The following is a 27182-nucleotide window of genomic DNA, read 5'->3' on the forward strand; positions in this document are numbered from 1 at the left end:
CACCAACTCCCGGAGTTCACTCAGACTCACGTCCATCGAGTCAGTGATGCCATCCAGCCATCTCATCCTCTGTCGTCCCTTTCTCCTCCTGCCTGCAATCCCTCCCAGCACCAGAGTCTTTTCCAAGAAGTCAACTCTTCGCATGAGGTGGCCAAAGTACTGGAGTTTCAGCTTTAGCATCATTCCCTCCAAAAAAATCCCAGGGCTGATCTCCTTCAGAATGGACTGGTTGGATTTCCTTGCAGTCCAAGGGACTCTCAAGAGTCTTATCCAACACCACAATTCAAAAGCATCAATTCTTCAGCACTCAGCCTTCTTCACAGTCCAACTCTCACATCCATACATGACCACTGGAAAAACCATAGCCTTGACTAGACGGACCTTTGTTGGCAAAGTAATGTCTCTGCTTTTCAATATGCTATCTAGGTTGGTCATAACTTTCCTTCCAAGGAGTAAAGCGTCTTTTAATTTCATGGCTGCAGTCACCATCTGCAGTGATTTTGGAGCCCAAAAAAAATAAAAATAAAAATAAAGTCTGACACTGTTTCTACTGTTTCCCCTTCTATTTCTATGAAGTGATGGAGCCCGATGCCATGATCTTCGTTTTTTGAATGTTGAGCTTTAAGCCAACTTTTTTACTCTCCTCTTTCACTTTCATCAAGAGGCTTTTTAGTTCCTCTTCACTTTCTGTCATAAGGGTGCTGTCATCTGCATATCTGAGGTTATTGATATTTTTACTGGCAATCTTTATTTCAGCTTGTGTTTCTTCCAGTCCAGCGTTTCTCATGATGTACTCAGCATATAAGTTAAATAAGCAGGGTGATAATATACAGCCTTTACGAACTCCTTTTCCTATTTGGAACCAGTCTGTTGTTCCATGTCCAGTTCTAACTGTTGCTTCCTGACCTGCTACTTAACCTAATTCTGGTTTAAATTATGCAAAATTAAAGCTGACTCTCAAATTTTGTTATTATATCAAAATATCATTCTGTTTTTTTTAACTTTTAATGTAAACAATATGCTTGTCATAATATCTAGCAGTGGATAGTTTTAGAGATATGTGATGGTGCACAATTAGAATTACTTTTGAAATCAGAAATTATCCACATTCATCTTTACTTTGCCACAGAATTTTAATATGAAAAATTCAGTGGAGACCAATAAGTCTTGATAATTCACAAGAGTGAGTGGATGGAGCCATTAAAAAAGTTATTACATGTGGATATAATTGATTTAATTTGATTTAATGTTTAACCTTGGAGAATACTAATGCATAAATAAATATTTATCTAGGTTCATATTGCATTTAAAGCATTTTGAAAAATGGATATCTTGAAGATACATAAAGTTTGAAGGGATATTTATGCTTGTTAAGTAACTGAAAATAAAATTTATTACAGCCATAAAATAAAATATTCTTTAGAAATAGCTGATACAAATAGTCTTTTCTAATGTACTTACATTTAATCCACATTTATGTGAACAGTTTTCCATTTTGGTCCTCATAAATTGTCCACAAATAAGATAAATGTCCACAAAATATTACAAAAATGATTATTTTACTGCATGTTAACTGACACAGTGAATTCATCAATAGATTTAAAGTATTTATTTTATGGCTAGTACTCACAGAAAATGTTTTATTAAGAAGTTAAAAAATTGAGGAATTTTTCTGTGCTCTGATTAAAGATGAATTCATTTTTAACAAAGGAAATTATATTTAATAATTTAGGGAATATTTATCAATAAAGTATCTGTTACTGAAACTGTGCCATTCTTTTCTTCAGATGTTTCATATATCCCTTCTCCTCTGTTTTAATTTTTGGTCCATATCCACCCCACCAATACTATGAATTTTTTTTAAGTGTCTATTTGTCTTTACCAGGAACAATGGAAATTATGTTATAACAATAGAAAATTTTAATGCAATGTGAATAAAATTTGATTAAATGAATTTAATTAATTCATTTTAATGTACAATAAAAAATATTTTTTTAATGTACAAAAATAATTTCACACTCTTGTTGTGCCTTAAATGAGGTGGTAAGAGGGGGAAAACATGTGTTTTGATTGGTATACCAGGTATTTAGCCCAGTGTCGTGAAATCTGTAAGAACTCTATTCCACAAATGTTGAATTACTCTAACCTGAAGAATGTTACATGTTTGCTCTGGTTTATTAGGGAACCCTGAGTCTAACCACATTCAGTAGTTTCAATGAATTCTCTTATTGCATATGAAAAGACTCTTTTCTTTTACCATTTATGTTTGTAATTCCCCTCTGGAGACAGTGACCTTATCCTAAACTCTATTTACATTAGTTTCTTGAGATAGATGCTTTCTTACCCCTCGCATCAGTGCATGCTAAGTCATTTCAGTCAGGTCTGACTCTCTGCGACCTTATGTACCATAATCTGCCAGGTTCCTCCATCCATAAGATTCTCTAGGCAAGAATACTGGAGTGGGTTGCCATGCCCTTCTCCAGGAGATTTTCCTGACCTAGGGATCAAACCTGCATCTGTTACATCATCTCCTGCATTGGCAGGCAGGTTCTTTACCACCAGCAGCCCCATCTGGGAAGCCCCCAGTGTCTGTCATTGATGGGGAAAAAAACTCTCCCTCCCTAGGTCAATTATTTTCCAGAAGCCGAACTGAATGTGTGTATGTGTGTGTGTGTGTGTGATTTTGAAAAAAAAAAAAAGATTAATTGCATTCAAGGTCTGTAGTAAATGAATCTAAACCTTGTATATTGAATGAGTAGGTATAATAATCCTTAGACCTTAAGTTCTTTTTTTTTTTAAACTTATACTGTATGCCAAATAATCAGATTTTCAATCCATGCAAGTTTGAGAGACTGGATAACAGTGTCTCAAGTGAGTGCTCTCTCCTCTTTTTCCCTTTTCTCACAACCATCACAAGGACCCTCTGTCATTTTAAATACTTTTTTTTTTCCTTCTGAAGTCTCATTCTGTCTTGCCCCATAATCCCTCTTTCAAAATTTAGCAAGTGCAAGTTTCTTCTTGTATCTTATCATTATTGATGCCTTTATTGTCCTGTATAAGTAAAGATATTCCCTCTCCTCATTTATTTGCTTCTGGGAAGAGAAGAAAAGATCTGTTTCTTTGACTGAATTATAGAGGGAATAGGGATCATACCTTTTTATTGATGGGGTAGGTTTATTACCATTGTTTTTTGTCTTCCTTCTTCTGTCCCTAAGTCTTTTATTTCTTTATACAACTGGAGACAAAAAAAAATAAATAAATAAAAAAAAAAAAGAGGATCACTATATTCTGAACTTGACTGTCATCCTAATTTATATGCTCCACTTCCGGTTTTGAACAAATGTCTTCTGCTAACTTTAACCAGCACAGATACATTATTTATAATGGGAAAATCAATGCTCTATTATTTTAAAAAGAGCAAATATTCTAGAAAAATTGCTGGAGTTAGATCTTGGCGACTGGATGTAAAATAGTTAAGACAGTATGTATTGAAAGAAGTGAGGAGGCATAGTATAATAAATATTTTTTTTAAAAAATTCAAATGAGATACATTTTCAGATATCAAAGAATATTTATAAGCTAATGGATTAAAGCTTGTCTTAAAAGTTAGATTGTGAAGTTCTACCTTTTATGTACTTACTTTTTAATCAAGGCAGCTTTTTAGCTTGCTAAAAGTCCAACTATAGTAAAGTATTTACAACTTCTCCCCTTTGTAAAATAAAGTTTGCCCCTATTAAACTAATTCTTTGGAAAAGAGATTGGAGCCAACATAAGATTTGCAGTGGTTTTGCATGAGTGTTTTGTTTGGGCTGCTCAAAGTAGTAGTGAGCATATACATAGGCTTTTGCTGCTGCTGCTGTCACTTCAGTAGTGTCCGACTCTGTGTAACTCCATAGATGGCAGCCCACCAGGCTCCTCTGTCCCTGGGATTCTCCAGGCAAGAATACTGGAGTGAGTTAGTAGTGCCTTATTCACCAATGACAGATAATATTGTCCAGTCATATAAGCATACTTGAATGCTAACTAATAATGAAAAGATCCACCTGTAGATGATAATTGAGCTTAAGGAACAGGAAAGTTGCTAGGTTTGCCATGCTTTTCCTTGTCCAACAAGAAGAGAAACACATTTTGTGTATTTTAATGGTAGTTAGATTTGGTATCTACTTGGATTTGTGGAAAGCATGATAGCTACAAATCAAAATTAAAATTAAGTCATTAGGGAGGAAGAAAACATAACTTTAAAATAAGGAAACACTTCCTCAGCTAGTTGGTCCTGGTTAATATCAAGAGTAATGTCATGTTTTTGGAATATAACTTTGATATTGTGTGACATTACCTCTTAGATCTTTCTGCCCCAAACTGATAATCCAAGTTTAGCCCTGAGAAAAGAATCAATCAAATTCTAATATCAGTTCAGTTCAGTCACTGAGTCATGTCTGACCCTTTGTAACCCCATGGGCTGTAGAAGACCAGGCTTCCTTGTCCTCCACTATCTCCTGGAGTTGGCTCAAATTCATGTCAGTGATGACATCCAAACATTTCATACTCTGTTGCTCCCTCTCCTCCTAACTTCAATCTTTCCCAGCACCAGGGCCTCTTCCAATGAGTCAACTCTTAGAATCAGGTAGCCAAACTATTGGAGCTTCACCTTCAGTATCAGCCTTCTAATGAGTATTCAGGGTTGATTTCCTTTAGGATTGACTGGTTTTATTTCCTTGAATTTCAAGGAACTCTCAAGAGTCTTCTCCAGCACCACAGTTAGATATCATCAATTCTCTGGTGCTTATCCTTCTGTATGGTTCAAATCTCACATCCATATATGATTACTGGAAGAGCCATAAATTTGACTATATGCACATTTGACAGCAAGGTAATTTCTCTGCTTTTTAATATGCTGTCTAGTTTGGTCATAGCTTTTCTTCTAAGGAGCATCTTTTAATTTCATGGCTGCAATCACCATCTTCAGTGATTTTGGAGCCCAAGAAAATAAAGTTTATCACTTTCCCATTGTTTCCCAATCTATTTGCCTTGAAGTGATGGGACCAGAAGCCATTATCTTCATTTTTTGAATGTTGAGTTTTAAATCAGCTTTAACACTCTCCTCTTTGATCTTCAGGAGGCTCTTTAGTTCCTCTCCACTTCCTGCCATTAGGGTGGTGTCATATGTATATCTGAGGTTGTTGATATTTCTCCTTGCAGTCTGGATTCCAGCTTGTGATTCATCTAGCCTGGTATTTCACATGATGTACTCTGCATTTAAATTAAATAAGCAGGGTGACAATATGGAGCCATGACATTTTCCTTTCCCAATTTTGAACCAGTCAGTTGTTCCATCTCCAGGTCTAACTGCTGCTTCTTGAACTGCATACAGGTGTCAGAGGAGGTGCATAAAGTGGAATGGTATTCACCTCTTCAAGAATTTTCCACAGTTTGTTGTGATCCACACAGTCAAAGGTTTAAGTGTAGTCAGTGAAGCAGAAGTAGATTTTTTACTGGAATTCTTTTGCTTTTTCTATGATCCAGTGGATGTTGGCAATTTGACCTCTGCTTCCTCTACCTTTTCTAAATCCAGCTTGTACATCTGGAAAATTGTCTGTTCACATATTCTTGAGGCATAGCATGAAGGATCTTGAGTATGACCTTTCTAGCATGTGAAATAGTGCAATTGTGCAGTTGTTTGAGCCTTCTTTGGCATTGCCCTTTTTCAGATGAGTGAAAATTGATGTTTTCCAGTCCTGTGGCCAATGCTGTGTTTACAAATTTGCTGGCATATTTAGTGCAGTACTTTAACAGCATCACCTTTTGGGATTTGAAATATCTCAGCAGGAATTTCATCACTTCCACTAGTTTTGTTCATAGTGATGCTTCGTAAAGCCCAGTTGACTTCATACGCCAGGATGTCTGGCTCAAGGTGTGTGACCACACCATCCTGGTTTTCCAGGTCACTAAGACCATTTTTGTATAGTTCTTCTGCAAATTCTTGCCACCTCTTCTAATTTCTTCTGCTTCTATTAGGTCCATACCATTTCTGTCTTTTATTGCATGCATCTTTTTATGAATTATAAAACTATATATAAATATACCTCAATATATAGCTACTGATTTATATTTTGAGTAAATGAATATTTTTTAGAAACGTTTGCATTAGATAATATTAGAGAAATAAAAAAATACTCAATGGAATTCAGAATTTTAGAGAAATTCAGGAAAACATTAGAAGGACTCTTTGAATAAACAATGAAGAGAAATAAGAGAAAACAATAGAATGGGAATGACTAGAGATGTCTTTGAGAAAATTTAAGATATCAAGGGAATATTTCATGCAAAGATAGGCTCTATAAAGGACAGAAATCATAAGGATCTAAAAGAAGCAGAAGTGATTAAGAAGAGGTGGAAAGATTACACAGAAAAACTATACCAAAAAGGTCTTAATGACCCAGACAACCATGATGGTATGGTCACTCACCTAGCACCAGATATTGTGTAGCGTAAAGTCAAGTGAGCCTTAAGAAGCATTGCTCGAACAAAGCTAGTGGAGGTCATGGAAATCAAGTGAGCTACTTAAATACTAAAATGTGATCATGTTAAAGAGCTGCACTCAAAGTGCCAGGATATTTGAACAACTCAACTGTGGCCACAGGACTGGAAAATGTCAGTTTTCATTCCAATCCCAAAGAAGGGCAATGCTAAACAATGTTCAAACTATTGTACAACTGCACTCATTTCACGTGCAAGCAAGGTTATGCTCAAAATCCTTCAAGCTTAGCTTCAACAGTACATGAACCAAGAACTTCCAGATGCACAAGCTGAATTTAGAAAAGGCAGAGGAACCAGAGATTAAATTGCCCACATCCAATGGATCATAGAAAAAGCAAGAGAGTTTCAGAAAAACATCTGCTTCACTACTATAAAACCTTTGAGTATGTGGATCACAACAAACTGTGGAAAATTCTTTAAAAGGTGCAAATACCAGATCTCTTTACCTGTCTTCTGAGAAAACTGTACACAAGTCAAGAAGCAACAGTTAGAACTGGAGATGGAACAACAGACTGGTAAAAAATTGGGAAAGGAGTGTGTCAAAGCTGTATATTGTCTCCCTGTTTATTTAACTTATATGCAGAGTACATCATGCAAAATGCTGAATGGATGTATCGCAAGCTAGAATTAAGATTGCTGGGAGACATATCAATAACTTCAAATATGCAGATGACACAGGAGGATAAGGGGACGACAGAGGACGAGATGGTTGGATGGCATCACCAACTCAATGGATATGGGTTTGGGTGAACTCTGGGAGCTGGTGATGGACAGGAAGCCCTGGAGTGCTGCCATTCAAGGGTTCACAAAGAGTCAGACACGACTGAGCGACAGAACTGAACTGAACTGAACCACCCTTATACAGAAAGTGAGAAGCAATTAAAGAGCCTTTTGATGAAAGTGAAAGAAGATAATGAAAAAGCTGGCTTAAACTCAACAGTCAAAAAACTAAGATCATGGCATCCGATCCCATCAGTTTATGGCATATAGATGGGGAACAACAGAAACAGTGAAAGACTTTATTCTTGTTGAGCTCCAAAATCACTGTGGATTGTGACTGCAGCCATGAAATTTAAAGACACTTGCTTCTTGGAAGTAAAGCTATGACCAATCTAGACAGCTTATTAAAAAGCAGAGACATTACTTTGCTGACAAATCCATATAGTCAAAGCTATGTTTTTTTTCCAGTGGTAATGTATGGATGTGAAAGTTGGACCATAAAGAAATTTGAGCAGCGAAGAACTGATGCTTCTGAACTGTGATGTTTGAGAAGACTCACAAGAGACCTTTGGACTGCAAGGAGATCACACCAGTCAATCCTAAAGGAAAGCTCTGATACTTTGGCCACCTGATGCAAAGAGCTTCCTCACAGGAAAAGATCCTGGTGCTGAAAAGATTGAAGGCAAATGTAGAAGGGGGAGGCAGAGGATGAGATGGTTAGATCACATCACTGACTCCACGAACGTGAATTTAAACAAACTTGGGAGATAGTGAATGACAGGGAAGCCTGGCATGCTGCAGTCCTTGAGGTTGCAAACAGTTGGACCAGACTTAGCAAATGAACAACACCAATTGTACACATAGGAACTTCTGATTCAATGAAGAGCATTAATTTATTTCATTCCACTCAATAATTATTTCATTATATTTAATTTTAAGTTTATAGTAGTTTTTATCAAGAGGTACTCTAAATGGCAATATTTTAGAAACTGTGCTGTTTCTACAGCAATACTGTTGAGGATATTAATCATTTTTTCAATGTTTCTTACACAAAGCCTCCTTACTCTCATAGTAAGTACCATAATAAACTTTGCTTCCTTTGGGTCTGTTAGAGTTGGGAGACTGACAAGCTCATATGTAGAATATAATTAGAGCAAAAAATTTTTTTCAAATATTTTTTTAAATAAATATATCATGTAAAAGAATCTAGGTTGCCTGTCTAGGAAATTTTTCTTTTTGAATGTATTTCCTTAAGTATTTATATTACTAATTAGGTTAATAAACAGTAATAAACTATGTGCTCAGTCACTCAGTCATGTCCACTCTTTGTGACCCCATGGACTGTTGCCTGCACAGCTTCGTTGTCCGTAGAATTTTCAAGGCAAGAATATTGGAGTGAGTTGCCATTTCCTTCTTCAGGGGATCATCCTGACCTAGGGATTAAATGTATGTCACCTTCATGTCCTGCACTGGTAAACAGATTATCTTTGAGATGTCTGGATAGCCCCAATAAACTATAACTACTATTTACTATTTTGACATTCTTACAGCCTAATAGTATGAACTGAAAATGTATAAATATCTAGTTTCAAACAGTATATCACCTGTGCTTTAGAAGATCCTGTCTGTTCAGGTCTACCAACTGGTTAGCTAAAATTTAGTGTTTGTTTTTTATCAAATTATACATTTATTTTAAAGAAAATAGCTGTTCCATGAAAATGTTAATATGTTTAAATATTTTAAAATATAATTTGCACTCTGCTTTTATTTTGATTTATATTTATAGCAAATGAACAGCAATTATTAAATATAGTGGCTTAAGTTCCAACTTTTTCTACAAATAAAATAAAGTTGACATGTAGTCAAATGGAAATATTTGTAATGTATTAATTGGACGAGGAAATGGCAACCCACTCCAGTTTTATTGCCTGGAGAATCCCAGGGATGGGGGAGGCTGGTGGGTTGCCATCTATGGGATCACACAGAGTCGGACACGACTGAAGCGACTTACCAGCAGTAACAGCAGCAGCAAATTTTAGATAGTTTATTGTAGAAAAGACTCATAGGATTCTGCAATAATCTGAATCATCACATTAATTAGACTGATCTGAGCAATCATTATTTATTTCCAAGTTAATCTTACATAAGTCTCCCTTATTAAGCTGATAAAGGATCTGTCTGCAATGCAGAAGACTCTGGTTCAATTTCTGGATTGGGAAGATCCCCTGGAGAAAGGATAGGTTACCCACTCCAGTATTCATGGACTTTCCTGGTGGCTCAGATAGTAAAGAATTTGCCTTCAATGTGGAAGACATGGGTTTGATCCCTGGGTTGGGAATATAGCCTGGAGGAGGACATGGCAACCCACTCCAGTCTTCTGGACTCCCTATGGACAAAGAAGCCTGGCAGGTTACAATCCATGGGGTATCAAAGAGTCAGACAAGACTGAGCAACTAAAAAAAAGCACAGTCTTACATATGTACAAATTCCTCTTCTTTTAGCTTTTTAAATAAAAATAGATTACCATATTTTATTTAGTTAATAAATATTGTTAGCATTATGAATGATAACCTGTAGAGTTATGACTCTAATGTTAAAATGTAGTTTAAAAAAGTTATCTGATTGCAATTATGAGTCTAGTGTTTTCTCAGATATCATAGGTATTAAAGGAAATACTGCTAATAATTTAATGTATAAACAATACATGAATCTATCTACAAGCCCTATGATACTAATTAGATTGGGAAAATATATTTGAAATATCATACTGCAGTGAATCAAATATGTGCATTTGATTCTGAAAAGTATCTACTTCTAAGATTCATAATAAAATTATAGAAGTTAGACTTCATTATGTTTTTTATGAGCGTATTCTGCTCAAAAATTAACTTTTCCCAGAAATCACTCATACACAAAGGCACACATACACATCTATGTAAGGACATATTGATGTACTCATTATTTAAGTGAATATTACATTCCAAGTTGCTGATATATACATGGGAAATATCTACTTTAAAAACAGTATAGCTTAGAATAATGATAATCAGACTAAGGTTGACATATTTTTGAATAATACAAAGGGAAACACCAAATATAAGCACTTACATCTTTTTTAATTCATCTGAGAGTGTGGAGATGGACTTGGCTTTTTTATTTAAACTTTGTTGAAATTCTTTGCTATGAAACATTTCACCTATAATTTATTTAAGCTTTGTTGGTGAATCATTAAATAGCAAAGAATCTCAATTTGTCTAGTACTTCCTAACTTTACACATTAAAGTAATTAAAAAAATAATATATACAAGTCATAATCATTTATTAGAACACACAATAAAACAAGCACAGACACAGATATATCCCCTAACTATGAGGATTCAAAGACTGTGAAGAGACCTATGATTCCCTTAAAAATTTTGTTTCTATTACTGTAGACAGTGCAACATGTTATTTGTTTCTTCAGCTGCTTATAAACTATAAGAATGTATTTCTAACTATGAAAAAGAAAGTCTATACTCTGGACATGTGGCAATTCAAGTAATGAACAGAGTAAGAGAAAAGGCAGTACGAAAGATGGAAAAACTAAATAAAATGTTACTTTTGTTCATTTGAATAAAACAAGCAGGTTTGACTTCCCACTCAGAGAATGCATGCTCAAACACATGAGTTGGCCAGAATAAGCTCCCTGGTTCCTCTGATGGTTTCTGTTCCTCAAGTTTCTCTCTGGGAGAGAATATTTTATATAAGCTGTGATACATACTTCTTCTGCCACCTGACTCCTTACTATGGATTACCTGAGAAGTCTGATGTTGAAAAAGCAGACAGAAAAATTAAGTTTTCTGTTTTGAAGAAAAATCAGATAGTTTCAGACCCACTGAGAAAAGGCAAGCTAATCTCCATTGTAATGCTTTCTTAGGAGAGGCTGATAGGTATTTCTAATGGTACATTTTTTTGACACTTACATTACTAGTTAAGATTAAAACCTACCCTTATACAACTATTTTTGACTTACTACAATAATAAATATGATATAATAAAGCAACTGGTTTATAGGCAGGAAATACTATCTGAAAATCAATAAGTGCTTTTTTCCAACCACATGCCAGATGATATATAAAATGAAAATGTTTAGGGTTCCATGTTGGAAATTAACATAATATGGCATTAATATGTATTGGTTTATCCTGATTTGGTGTTCCTTGCTATCCTGTTTCCCTAAGTATCATGCCATACTTCTCCTGTAAGAGTTCTAGCTTTAAATTTTCCAACTTCATAATCTCCAGAAGTATTTATTTTAGAGTATCATTTTCTGAAGGGCCTATTACACAGCTCAATCATATATGCAATTTATTGCACTGAAAATTAGGTTGTCATGATTGTTTTATAGGCTTAATTTTGAATATTTATTCAAAAATAAATATTAAGAGGCTTCTTTGACTCATAGAGGGAATCCATCATCTCAGGAAAAAGGGTTATGAGAAATGTCAAGTTGTTTAATTCATTTGAGAACATGCACTTGTGTCTCATAGCTAGCTTTCACATCTAGGGTCCTATCTTTTCAAAATTGTAAAGATTTTTGTCATTTTTGTGGACATAGAAGAATGTGTATATTTTCTGTGTCTGGAGATATGGTCCCCATATTTGGATACACTCATGTGCATGGCTGGTTATGCACTCAAATAAGCATGTATATAAATATATGCATTAAAAATCTATTGGGAACAGCAAAATAAGTCATTTATTTTAATATGTCCCCAAAATTTTCTGTAATTCTCTCACCAATAATTATATGGTTCTCATTTACATTAACAATTATTCTCCTTACACTACTTTCCTCTTTTTTCTTACATAGATGCTGATGATAACAATTGATTACCTTTTTTTTTTTTTTTAGTGACTTGAAGAAAAAATTCTATCGAGTATTTGAACTGCACCAAATATATGTGCCAAAAGTTTTCCCTGGAGGCACAGCTGGTAGAGAACGTGCCTGCCAATGCAGGCAAGACACATGGGTTATATCCCTGAGTCAAGATGATTCCCTAGAGAAGGAAATGGCAGCTCACTGCAATATACTTTCCTGAAGAATCCCATGGACATAGAAGCCTGGTGGGTTATAGTCCATGGAGTTGCAGAGTTGGACACGACTGACTAAGCATGCACACTTATGCACTGAAGCTTTTGAACTGTGATGTTGGAGAAGACTCTTGAGAGAACCCCTTGGATTGCAAGGAGATCAAATCAGTCAATCCTAAAGGAAATCAGTCCTGAGTATTTATTGGAAGGACTGAGGTTGAAGCTGAAACTGCAATACTTTGGTCACCTAATGCAAAGAACTGACTCACTGGAAAAGACCCTGATGCTGGGAAAGATTGAAGGCAGGAGGAGAAGGGGGCAAGAGAGAATGAGATGGTTGGATGGCATCACTGACCCGATGGACATGAGTTTGAGCAAGCTCCAGGAGTTGGTGATGGACAAGGAGGCCTGGTGTACTGCAGTCCATGGGGTCATTAAGAGTCGGGCACGACTGAGTGACTGAACTGAACTCAACTGACCAAGTATGCACACTTATGCATTTATGTGCCAAAAGAGATAGAAATTTAATTTTTCACTAATATAAATCTCCCATTAGGATGTAATCAAATAAATTAGTTCTTATTGACTTAGGAAGGGTGAGAGGAGCTACTCCACATTCAAGGTCAGGAGGGGCAGCTGTGAGGAGATACCCCTCGTCCAAGGTAAGAGAAACCCAAGTAAGACGGTAGGAGTTGCAAGAGGGCATCAGAGGGCAGACACACTGAAACCATAATCACAGAAAACTAGCCAATCTGATCACACGGACTACAGCCTTGTCTAACTCAATGAAACTAAGCCAGGGGTGGGGCCACCCAGGATGGGCAGGTCATGGTGGAGAGGTCTCATAGAATGTGGCCCATTGGAGAAGGGAATGGCAAACCACTTCAGTATTCTTGCCTTGAGAACCCCATGAACAGTATGAAAGGGCAAAATGATAGGCTACTGAAAGAGGAACTCCCCGGGTCGATAAGGTACCCAATATGCTACTGGAGATCAGTGGAGAAACAACTCCAGAAAGAATGAAGGGATGGAGCCAAAGCAAAAGGAATACCCAGTTGTGGATGTGACTGGTGGTAGAAGCAAGGTCTGATGCTGTAAAGAGCAATATTGCATAGGAATCTGGAATGTCAGGTCCATGAATCAAGGCAAATTGGAAGTGGTCAAACAGGAGATGGCAAGAGTGAACATCGACATTCTAGAAATCAGCAAACTAAAATGGACTGGAATGGGTCAATTTAACTCAAATGACCATTATATCTACTACTGTGGGCAGGAATCCCTTAGAAGAAATGGAGTAGCTATCATGGTCAACAAAAGAGTCCGAAATGCAGTACTTGGATGCAATCTCAAAAACGACAGAATGATCTCTGTTCATTTCCAAAGCAAACTATTCAATATCACAGTAATCCGAGTCTATGCCCCAACCAGTAATGCTGAAGAAGCTGAAGTTGAACGGTTCTATGAAGAACTACAAGAGTTTTTAGAACTAACACCCAAAAAAGAAGTCCTTTCATTATAGGGAACTGGAAAGCAAAACTAGGAAGTCAAGAAACACCTGGAGTAACAGGCAAATTTGGCCTGGGAATACTGAATGAAGCAGGGCAAAGACTAATAGAGTTTTGCCAAGAGAACGCACTGGTCATAGCAAACACCCTCTTCCAACAACACAAGAGAAGACTCTACACATGGATATCACTGGATGGTCAACAGCAAAATCAGATTGATTATATTCTTTGCAGCCAAAGATGGAGAAGTTCTATACAGTCAGCAAAAACAAGACCAGGAGCTGACTGTGGCTCAGATCATGAACTCCTTATTGCCAAATTCAGGCTTAAATTGAAGAAAGTAGGGAAAACCACCTAAATCAAATCCCTTATAATTGTACAGTGGAAGTGAGAAATAGATTTAAGGGACTAGATTTGATAGACAGAGTGGCTAATGAACTATGGAATGAGATTTGTGACATTGTACAAGAGACAGGGATCAAGAACATCCCCACAGAAAAGAAATGCAAAAAAGCAAAATGGCTGTCTGAGGAGGCCTTACAAATAGCTATGAAAAGAAGAGAAGTGAAAAACAGAAGAGAAAAAGAAAGATATAAGCATCTGAATGCAGAGTTCCAAAGAATAGCAAGGAGAGATAAGAAAGCCTTCCTCAGCGATCAATGCAAAGAAATAGAGGAAAACAACAGAATGGGAAAGACTAGAGATCTCTTCAGGAAAACTAGAGATACCAAGGGAACATTTCATGCAAAGATGGGCTCAATAAAGGACAGAAATGGGATGGACCTAACAGAAGCAGAAGATATTAAGAAGAGGTGGTAAGAATACACAGAAGAACTGTACAAAAAAGAGCTTCACGACTGAAATAATCATGATAGTGTGATCACTCACCTAAAGCCAGACATACTGGAATGTGAAGTCAAGTAGGCCTTAGAAAGCATCACTATGAACAAAGCTAGTGGAGGTGATGGAATTCCAGTTGAGCTATTTCAAATCCTGAAAGATGATGCTGTGAAAGTGCTGCACTCAATATGCCAGCAAATTTGGAAAATAGCAGTGGCCACAGGACTGGAAAAGGTCAGTTTTCATTCCAATTCCAAAGAAATGCAATGCCAAAAAATGCTCAAACTACCGCACAATTGCACTCATCTCACACGCTAGTAAAGTAATGCTCAAACTTCTCCAAGCCAGGCTTCAGTAATACATGAAATTCCAAATGTTCAAGCTGGTTTTAGAAAAGGCAGAGGAACCAGAGATCAAATTGCCAACATCCGCTGGATCATCAAAAAAGCAAGAGAGTTCCAGAAAAACATCTATTTCTGCTTTATTGACTATAACAACGTTTTGACTGTGTGGATCACAATAAACTGTGGAAAATTCTGAAAGAGATGGGAATACCAGACTAACTGACCTGCCTCGTGAGAAACCTATATGCAGGTCAGGAAGCAACAGATAGAACCAGACACGGAACAAGAGACTGGTTCCAAATAGGAAAAGGAGTACACCAAGGCTGTATATTGTCACCCTGCTTATTTAACTTCTATGCAGAGTACATCATGAGAAACGCTGGACTGGAAGAAGTACAAGCTGGAATCAAGATTGCTGGGAGAAATCTCAACAACCTCAGATATGCAGATGACAGCACCCTTATGGCAGAAAGTGAAGAGGAACTCAAAAGCCTCTTGATGAAAGTGAAAGTGGAGAGTGAAAAAGTTGGCTTAAAGCTCAACATTCAGAAAACGAAGATCATGGTATCTGCTCCCATCACTTCATGGGAAATACATGGGCAAACAGTGTCAGACTTTATTTTTTGGGGGGTTCCAAAATCACTGCAGATGGTGATTGCAGCCATGAAATTAAAAGACACTTACTCCTTGGAAGGAAAGTTATGACCAACCTAGATAATATATAAAAAGCAGAGACATTATTTGCCAACAAACGTCCGTCTAATCATGGCTATGGTTTTTCCAGTAGTCATGTATGGATCTTAAAGTTGGACTGTGAAGAAAGCTGAGCACTGAATAATTGATGCTTTTGAACTGTGGTGTTGGAGAAGACTCTTGAGAGTCTCTTGGACTACAAGGATGTCCAACCAGTCCATTCTAAAGGAGATCAGCCTTGGGTGTTCTTTGGAAGGAATGATGCTAAAGCTGAAACTTCAGTACTTTGACCACCTCATGTGAAGAGTTGACTCATTGGAAAGACTCTGATGCTGGGAGGGATTTGGGGCAGGAGGAGAAGGGGACGACAGAGAATGAGATGGCTGGATGGCATCACCGACTCGATGGACATGAGTCTGAGTGAACTCCGGGAGTTGGTGATGGACAGGGAGGCCTGGCGTGCTGTGATTCATGGGGTCGCAAAGAGTCAAACATGACTAAGACACAGAACTTAACTGAACTGAAAGAAGATAAGCATTTGCAATATTCTTCAAAGGTACTGCTGATAGATTATATAGTTAGATTGATGTCAAGTATGAAAGTATAAAAGGTAAAAAAGGGAATGCAGGATTATGTATAGGTTTTTTACCTTAACAAGTTGGGGGATGATTTTGAACCATATGTAATTGAAAAAGAAAAAAAACCAGGAGAAATGAATATAAACAAGAATTCATTGCCAGAGTAAATCCAAGTGGCAATGTCAAATAGGCTATTGGATAAAATTCTTGAGTGCTAGGAAAGTTGGGAGTTTGAATAATACATTTGGCTGCCATATTTTTTATTGACAATATTTAAAACCATGCCACTGAGGCAGATCACATACACAATGACCATATGTAGTAAAGGTAGAAAGTTTAAGAATGAAGCCCTCAGAATAACCAGCAATTGAAGCTGAGAAGAACTTGGAAAAAAAAGTTAAAGATGAAAGTCAAAGACAAACAACTGAAAGGTATTGGTATCTCAAAGGGCCAAGTAAAGAAAGTATGATAAGATGAAGCTTATCAAGGGACTTCCCTGGTGGTCCAGGGGCTAAAAATCTACCTTGAAGTGCAGGGGTTGTAGACTTGATCCCTGGTCAGGGAACTAAAATCCCACACACAACAGAGCAGCTAAACAAATGGACCACAACTACTGAATCCTGAACACTCTATAGCCAGTGTGCCTCAACTAGAGAATCCATGCATTACAATGAAAGATCCCACATGATGTAATGAAGATCTAGCATGCTGCAGCAGAGATCCAGTGCAGTCAAATAAATAATAAATAAACAAATATTTTTTTTAAAAATGAAGTTCTTTAAATATTTTTGATAGAACCATGAAGATGGTAATGGGGATATCACCATGGAATTTGCCAATACTTTTTATTTCATTCATTAAATAAATAATAAAATTGTATCCTTCTGGCAAATGATTCTTTTTTCTCTCTCTATTATGTACTTCACTGAATTCCCAGAGACATTTCATTGACAAAAAAATAGGTAATTTACAATGCTAAAAGGTAGTTTCTCTAGTATTTCTAAAGTATTATTTTTATACCGCCCTTTTAAATGTTTCTCATAATCAAAATATATCATATTATTTATAGTATTTTCAGCAACATGTCTGAAAATTAAGCAGTGTGTCTTAAATATTAATTAAATTGTAATATTTTCAGCAATGTGTCTACTAGTGTATGTCAAAAGATATTGTCATAATCCCTTGACTGGCTAATATGGATTCCATAATGCAAAAACACAAATAGATTAAAGGATTAGATCTGATAGACAGAGTGCCTGAAAAACTATGGACAGAGGTTTGTAACATTGTGCACTCAGTGGTGATCAAAACCATCCCGAAGAAAATGAAATGCAAAAGGCAAAAGGATTGTCTGAGGAGACCTTACAAATAGCTGAGAAAAGAAGAAAAGTGAAAGGCAAAGGAGACAAGCAAAGATACACCCATTTGAATACAAAGTTCCAAAGAATAGTATAGAGAGATAAGAAAGTATTTTAAGTAAATAATGCAAAGAATAGGGGAAAACAATAAAATTAGATCTCTTCAAGAAAATTAGAGATAGCAAGGGAAAATTTCCTTCACAGATAGGTACAATAAAGGACAGACATGATATGGACCTAATGGAGCAATGTGAAATTAAGAAGAGGTGGCAAGAATACAAAGAAGAACTATACAAAAAAGAAATTAATGACCCAGATAACCACAATGGTGTGATCACTCACCTAGAGCCAGACATCCTGGAGTGTGAAGTCAAGTGGGCCTTAAGAAGCATCACTATGAACAAAGCTAGTGGAGGCGATGGAATTTCACCTGAGCTATTTCAAATTCTAAAAGACAATGCTGTTAAAGTGCTCAATAGTCCAGCAAATTTGGAAAACACAGCAGTGGCCACAGGACTGGAAAACATCAGCTTTCACACCTATCCCAAAGAAGGGTAATGCCAAAGAATGTTCAAACTACCACACAGTTGCACTCATTTTACACGCTAGCAAAGAAATCTCAAAATCCTTCAACCTAGGCTTCAGCAGTATGTGTCCAGGAACTTCCAGATGTAAAAACTGTATTTAGGAAAGGTAGAGGAACCAGAGATCAAATTGCCAACATTTGTTGGACCCAGATGAGAATTCCAGAAAAATATCTACTACTGCTTCATTGACTATGCAAAATTCACTGAATGTGGGTATCACAATGAAGTGTGAAAAACTCTCTTAAAGAGATGAGAATATCAGACCACCTTACCTGCTTCCTGAGAAACATGTTTTCAGGTCAGGAAGTAACAGTTAGAACCTGACATGGAATAATGGACTGGTTTAAAACTGGGAAAGGAGTAGGGCAAGGCTTTATATTGTCATCCTGCTTATTTAACTTATTTGCAGAGTACATCATGAAAAATGCTGGGCTGAATGAAGCCCAAGCTGGAATCAAGATTGTGGGCAGAAATATCAATAACCTCAGACATGCTGATGACATCACCATTATGGCAGAAAGCGAAGAACTCAACTTTTGAGTTTTACATCTTGAACAAGGTAAAAAAGGAGAGTGAAAAAGTTGGCTTAAAACTCAACATTCAAATAACAAAAATCGTGGCATCTGGTCCCATCACTTCATGACAAATAGATGGTGAAACAAGAAACTGACAGATTTTATTTTCTTGGACTCCAAAATCACTGTGGATGCTGACTGCAGCCTTGAAATTAAAAGATGCTTGCTCCTTGGTTGGAAAAATACGACAAACCTAGACAGTGTATTAAAAAGCAGAGACAGTACTTTGCATAACAAAGGTCCATATAGTCAAAGCTATGATTTTTCCAGTAGTCATGTATGGATGTGAGAGCAGGAAAATAAAAAAGAATGAACACTGAAGAATTGATGCTTTTGAACTGTGGTGCTGGAGAAGACTCTTGAGAGACCCTTGAATAGCAAGGAGAACAAACCAGTCAATCCTAAAGAAAATCAACCCTGAATATTCATTGGCAAGACTGATGTTCCAATACTTTGGGCACCTGATCGAAGACCCAACTCACTGGAAAAGATCCTGATGCTGGGAAAGACTGACGGCAGAAGGAAAAGGGTATGACGGAGGATGACTTGGTTCAACAGCATCACTGACTCAGTGGACATGTGTTTTAGCAAACTGAGCAATGGTGAAGGACAGGGAAGTCTCGGGTGCTGCAGTTCATGGGGTTGCAAAGAGTTAGACAGGAATGAGTGACTGATCAATAAAATATAAAAAGAAAAATATAAATGAAACCCCGGCAATGGAATTGTAGTTACAGGGTTTCAAGGTATCCCTTGTAAAAGAAAATGAAGGCTTGCATATTATTTAAGATTAGCTTAAAAAAATTCATGATTAGCAGAAAAATTCAAAATTTAACACAGAAATAAACCAAATTATAGACCTTGTAATACCATAAATTTCTAGGCTTTTAAAATACTATATAAACCAAAATATTTGAAACTTAATTCATAAATCAATAAATTTCAATATATATATACTTTTTTTTTTTACTAATTTTCCATTTTCTATTTGCTTCCTTTCCAAAAATTAAGACTATCTTAGTTTCCTGTAGGATCCAGCTGAAATATATAGCATATAAATGTAAAATCAGCAAGTTTTCCAATGTTATATTTCTTTCTTTCTTTTCTTTCTTTCTTTCTTTTTTTTTTTTTTTTTCAAATTTGATGTCTTCATTGAAGAAAATGAAAAAGAGTAACTGGAAAATAAAGAGCTACTTTTTCGTTTCTATCACTCTATACTGATGATTTAATTAAACATTTTTAATATAAATTTATTTATTTTAATTGGAGGCTAATTACTTTACAATATTGTATTGGTTTTGTCAAACATCAACATGAATCCACCACGGGTGTACACATGTTCTCCATCCTGTACCCCCCTCCCACCTTCCTCCCCATACCATCCCTCTGACTCATTCCAGTGCACCAACCCCAAGCATTCTGTATCCTTCATGGATCCTGGACTGGCGATTCGTTTCATATATGATATAATACATGTTTCAATGCCATTCTCCCAAATCATCCTACCCTGTCCTTCTCCCACAGAGTCCAAAAGAGTGTTCTATACATCTGTGTCTCTTTTGCTGTCTCACATACAGGGTTATCGTTACCATCTTTCTAAATTCCATATGTATGCGTTAGTATACTGTATTGGTGTTTTTCTTTCTGGCTTACTTCACTCTGTATAATAGGCTTCAGTTTCATCCACCCCATTAGAACTGATTCAAATGTGTTCTTTTTAATGGCTGAGTAATACTCCATTGTGTATATGTACCACTGCTTTCTTATCCGTTTGTCTGCTGATGGACATCTAGGTTGCTTCCTGTATAAGCAAACCAGCACATTAATAATACACTTTCATTTTTTTAAATTTTATTTATTCTTTAACACCAAAAATATTTATATTGGTGTATAGCTGATTAACAATGTTGTGATAATTTCAGGTGAAGAGCAAAAGGACTTAGCCATACCTATATATGTATCCATTCTCCCCCAAACCCCCCTCCCATCCAGGCTAGCACATAACATTGAGCAGAATTCCATGTGATATACAATAGAATTTTTTTTGATTATTCATTTTAAGTATAGCAGTGTGTAAATGACCTTCCCAAATTCCTTAATGACCCCTTTGCCCTGGCAACAGTGAGTTCATTTTCTGAATTTGTGAGTCTTTATCTGTGGAAGTAAGTTCATTTGCATCATTTCTTTTTAGATTCCAGATATGAAGGATGTCATATGATATTTCTAGTCTGTCTGATTTATTTTACTCAGTATGACACTCTCTAGGCCCATTCATGTTATAGCAAATGACCTTATTTGATTATTTTAAATGTTTGAGTAATATTCCATTGTACCTATGTACCACAACTTCTTTATCCATTCCTCTGTCAATAGACACTTAGGTTGTTTCCATGTCTTGGCTGTTGTAAACATTGTTGCAATGAACACTTGAGTGCATGTTACTTTTCAGGCCTTATTTTTTTTTTTTAATCCCCCTGGATATCTTGAAAAAGAGATACAGAGCTGGAGGAATTAAACTCCCTGGATTCAGAATATGCTACAAAGCTACAGTAAATAAAACTGTGTGGTACTGTCACAGAAATAGAAATATAGATCAATGAAACAGGATAGATAACCCAGAGATAAGCCCATACACCTGTAGGCAACTAATCTATGACAAAGGAGGCAAGTCTACACAATGTTAGAAAGACAGTCTCTTCAACAAACGGTGCTGGTAAAACTGGGCAGCCACATGTAAATAAATGAAAGTAAATCATTTCTTGACTCCATATACAAAAATAAGCTCAAAATGGATTAAAGACCTAAATGGTAGATCAGACACTATAAGACACTTGGACAAAAACATAAGCAGAATACTCTGACATAAAATCACAGCAACATCTTTTTCAATCCATCTCCCCAGATTAATGGAAATAAAAGCACAAAATAGCAAATGGGACCTACTTAAATTGAAAAGTTTTGCACAGCAAAGGAATCAATAAACAAAATGAAAAGATAACCCACAGATTGAGAGAAAACATTTGCAAATGATGTGACTAGTAAGGGATTAGTCTCAAAAAAATTTACAAACAGCTTATGACACTTAATAACACCAAAATTAAAAAAAAAAAAAACCTCAATCAAAAAATTGGCAGAATAGCTGAATAGACATTTATCTGAAGAGGACATATAGATGGCCAATAAGCATGTAAGATGTTCGACATCACTAGTTATTAGAGAAATGCAAATGAAAAGTGCAATGATATATCACCTTACACTGGTAAGAATGGCTATCAACAAAAAATCCACAAATAAAAGCTGGAGAGAATGTGGAGAGAAGGGAACCCTCCTGAACTGTTGGTGGGAACGTAAATTGGTATACCCACGATTGAAAACACTATGCAGGTTCTAAACTAAACTAAAAATAGAGCTCCCAAATGACCCTGTAAAATGTCATTTTCTATATGCATAGAAAGTGCATATAAATCAAATGTAATTTAGAATATAACTTAGTGTAAAATTTATTTTTATATAAATCTTATGAATCAAAATGTTATTGGAGTGCCAAATAATGTATATTTTTTAAATTAAAGTTGCTAGAAAATGTTATCTTTGGTGCAACTTAAATGCAGTGAAAATATAGATGATTTGTGAAGATTTTTGTCGTTCAAAAATCTTTTTTTTTTCTTCTCTGGCACATATCTTAATGATATTATCACTTAACTAGACAATACACTTTGCCTAGTTCATGTTTTTGTTGTTGTTTTTCCATTAATAGTAAGTACTAATTGACATTGCTACCTTGGCTATACCATCTTAAATATAGCCCTCAGAGAATGAATTCATGTTTCTCTGTTTTTCATCCTAAAGTAGTAGGCCCACAACTAAACCTGGATAAAGACAATTAAAAAAAAAAAAAAAAAAGTCATGCAAACTGCTGGATCAACTTCACCCACCAGGGACAGAGATTAAAAGCAAGAAGAACTATGACACTATAGTCTGGGAAAGGACATCTCAAACACAGTAGGTTAGACAAAATTGAAAGAAATAAAACTATTATGAAGATGAAGAAACAAGATAAAAAGCCACAAGGCCAAATAAGTGAAGAGGAAATAGGCAAGCTGCCTAAAAAATAATTCAGAATAATGATAGTAAAGATAATATAAAATCTCAAAAACAGGAAAAAAAAAAAACAAGAATCCTCTAAAACATGTAATAAAGACCTGGAAGAAATAAAGAATAAACAAATAGTGGCAAACAACACAGTTATTGAAATTAAAAATACTCTAAAAGGAATCATTAGCAGAGTAACTGAGGCAGACAAACAGATAAGTAAGCTGGAAGATAGAATGGTGGAAATAATAGCTGAAGAGCAGAATAAAAGATAAAAAATTAAAAGAATTGAGGATAGTCTCAAAGACCCCTGCGACAACGTTAAACTTGTGAACATTTGAAATATAGGGATCTCAGAGGACAAAGAGAAAGGGTTGGAGAAAATTTTTGAAGAGATTAGAGTTGAAAACTTCCCTAACATGGGAAAGGAGATAGTCAATTGAATTCAAGAAGCACAGAGAGTCACATACAGGATAAAACCAAGGAGAAACATTAGCAGACACATATCAATCAAACTAATGTAATAGTAGTTTAGTTGCTAAGTCATGTCTGACTCTTGAGACCCCAAGGACAGTAGCCTGCCAGGCTCCTGGGTCCATGCGATTCTCCAGGCAAGAATACTGAAGTGGGTTGCCATTTCCTTCTCCAACAAAGGTTAAACACACACACACACACACACACACACACACACACACACACACAATAAAGGAGTAAAGAAAAAGCAACAAGTAACATACAACAAAAATCCCATAAAATCAACAGCTAACATTTCATCAGAAATTCTGTAGGATGGAAGGGAGTGACAGGATGTATTTAAAATAATGAAAGGATAAAAAACCTACAACCAAGATTATTCTACCCAGGAGGTATCTCAGTCAAAATCGATGGAGAAATCAAAAATTTTACAGACAAAAAGAAGATAAGAGAATTCAGCACCACCAAACCAGCTTAACAACAAACTCTAAAGAGATTTCTCTAAGAAAGAAATACAAGAGAAGGAAAAGAGCTACAAAAACAAACACAAAACAATTAAGAAAATGCAAATGGTAACATATATATAAATAATCTCTTTAAATGTAAATAGACTAAATGTTCCAGCCAAAAGACACAGATGGGCTAAATGGATACACAAACAAGACCCATATATATGCTGTTTACAAGAGACCCACTTCAGACCTAGAAACACATGCACATTGAAACTGAGAGGATGAAAAATATATTCCATACAAATGGAAATCAAAAGAAAGTAAGAATGACAAAACCCATGTCAGACAAAATAGACTTTAAAATAAAAAAGTATTATAAGAGACAAGGAGGGAGACTACATAATGATCAAGATATCTATCAAAGAAGACACATCACTTGTAAATATTTATGCAGTCAACTTAGGAGTACTTCAATACATAAGGGAAACACTAACAGACACAAAAGGGGAGCTCAACAGGAACACTGTAATGGTAGGGAATTTTAACACCTCACCTGCACCCAATAGACCTGCATTCAGAGAGAAAATTAATAAGGAAACTTGTTTTATATGTCACATTAAACCTGGTGGACCTAATTGATATCTAATGCCACTCCATCCAAAAAGAGCAGAATATATGTTTTTCTCAAGTGCACACAGAACACTCACCAGGATAGATCATATCTTGGGTCACAAATCAAGCCTTAGTAACTTTAAGAAAATTGAAATCATATCAAACATCTTTTATGACTTCAATGCTGTAAGATTACATACCAACTATAGGGGAAAAAATATAAAAACCATTAACACATGGAGGTTAAAAAATATGTTTCTGAATGACCAAGAGGTCACTGAAGAAATCAAAGAGGAAATAAAAAATAGATGACACATTAAAAAAAAAAAACCTAGAAACAAATGACAACGATAATATGACAACTCAAAACCTATGGGATGCAGCAAAAGCAGTTCTCAAAGAGGGAATTTTATACAAGTAGCAATACAATCCTACTTCAAGTAACAAGGAAAATATCAGATAGACAACCTAAATATACACTAAAACAATTATAAAAAGAAGAACAAAAACACCAGAAGTTAGTAGAAAGAAATAAACTGTGAAGATCAGAGCAGAAATAAATGAAAAAAGAAATGAAGGAAACAATAGCAAAGATCAATAAAACTAAAAGTTTGTTTCTTGAGAACAAAACAAAATTGACAAACCATTAGCCAGACTCATTAATAAAAAAGGGAGAAAATCTCAAATCAACAGCATTAGAAATGAAAAAGGAGAGGTTACACACAGACTATGTAGAAATACAAAAGATCATAAAATACTATTTTATGCCAATAAAATGGACAACCTGGAAGAAATGGACAAATTCTTAGAAAAGTATAACCTTTTATAGTATGAGTGTTTGTGTTAAGTCACTTGAGTCATGTCTGACTCTTTGCAGCTGTATGCATTGTAGGCCACCAAGCTCCTTTCTCCAGGGGAACCTCCAGGCAAGAATACTGGAGTGGATTGCCATGCCCTCCTTCAGGGGATCTTCCAGACCGAGAGACTGAACCTACAAATTTTATGTTTCCTGCATTGGTCGGCAGGTTCTTTACCACTAGTGCCACTTGGCAAGCCCCTTTTAGACTATACATTTATATAAAGTATAATCTTCTATAATAACTGAATCAGGAAGGAATAGAAATTATGAATAGAAATAGAAATTGTGATCAAAAGTCTTCCAGGAAGCAAAAACCCAGGGCCAGATGTATTTACAGGTGAATTCTATCAAATGTTTAAAGATGAGCTAATGCCTATCCTTCTCAAATTCTTTAAAAAAATTTCAGAGGGAAGAACACTTTCAAACTTATTCTATAAGGCCACCATCTCCTGATGGCAAAATCAGGCAACAAAAAATACTGGAGTAGGATGTTGTTTCCTCCCCCAGGAGATCTTCCTGACCCAGGGATCAAACCAATGTCTCTTGTTGCTCCTGCATTGCAGGCAGATTCTTTACCACTGAGTCACCACAGAAGCCCCAAAATCAGACATAGATAATAAAAAAAGAAAATTCCCAACGTCACTGATGAGCATAGATGCAAAAATACTAAACAAAATTCTAGCAAACAGAATCTAACAACACATTAAAAGGATCATACACCATGATCAACTGAGGTTTATCCCAGGGATGCAAAGATTCTTCAATATGTGCAAATCAATCAATGTGATACACCACATTAACAAACTGAAAGATAAAAACCATATGATCATCTCAGTAGATGCAAAGAAATCTTGCAACACAATTCAAAATCCATTTATTATAAAAACTTGTTTAGAAAATAGGCATAGAAAGAACCTACTTCAACATAATAAAGGCCATATATGACAAGTCCATTTGTACAGTTTATGAGGTTCTCATGGCAAGTATACTGAGGTGGTTTGCCATTCCTTCCTCCCTTGGAATATCCTCCAGTGACTGCGTGGATCATAATAAATTGTGGAAAGCACTTAAAGAGATGAGAAAACCAGACTGTCTTACCTGTTCCCTGAGATACCTATATGTGAGTCAAGTAGCAACAGTTAGAACCCTGTATGGAATAACTGATTGGCTCAAGATTGAGAAAAGAGTATGACAGGGCTGTCTGCTGGATGCCCACTTTCACCACAATTATTTAACATAGTTAAATTTGCTGTGTTTCCAGAAAGCAGGCACAGAAGGAACATACCTCAACATAATAAAAACCATATATGACAAACCCACAGCAAACATTATCCTCAATGGCAAAAAGTTGAAAGTATTTCCCCTAAAGTCAGGAACAAGACAAGGGTGCCCACTTCCACCACTACTATTCCACATAGTTTTGGAAAGTTTAGCCACACCAATCAGAGAAATAAAAGAAATGAAAGGAAATCAGATCAGAAAAGAAGAAGTAAAACCCTCACAGTTTGCAAATGACATGATAGATACAGAGAAAATCCTAAAGATACCACCAGAAGATTATAACAACTAATCAATAAGTTTATTAAAATCACAGGATACAAAATCAATTCACAGAAATCTCTTATCCTATATACTAACAAATAAAAATCAGAAAGAGAAATTAAGGAGGCAATTTCATTCACCATTGCAATGAAAAGAACAAAATAGCTAGGAATAAATCTACTTGGTGGCTCAGATAATACAGAATTTGCCTGCAATGTAGTGGACAAACTTACCTAAGAAGACAAAACATTTGTATGAAGAAAACTAGAAGACAGTTATGAAAGTAATTAAAGTTGACACAGAGAGATATATCATGTTCTGGGACTAGAAGAATCAATATTGTG

General features: G+C 35.9%; 1 protein-coding gene across 2 annotated transcripts in view; it reads right to left on the reverse strand.

Moving 5' to 3' along the window:
- KLHL1 (kelch like family member 1) overlaps positions 1-27182 on the reverse strand; it is a 518247-nt gene that overhangs the window by 348896 nt on the left and 142169 nt on the right. The window lies entirely within an intron of this gene.

Source organism: Bubalus kerabau, chromosome 12, assembly GCF_029407905.1.
Source record: "Bubalus kerabau isolate K-KA32 ecotype Philippines breed swamp buffalo chromosome 12, PCC_UOA_SB_1v2, whole genome shotgun sequence".
NCBI lineage: Eukaryota > Metazoa > Chordata > Mammalia > Artiodactyla > Bovidae > Bubalus > Bubalus kerabau.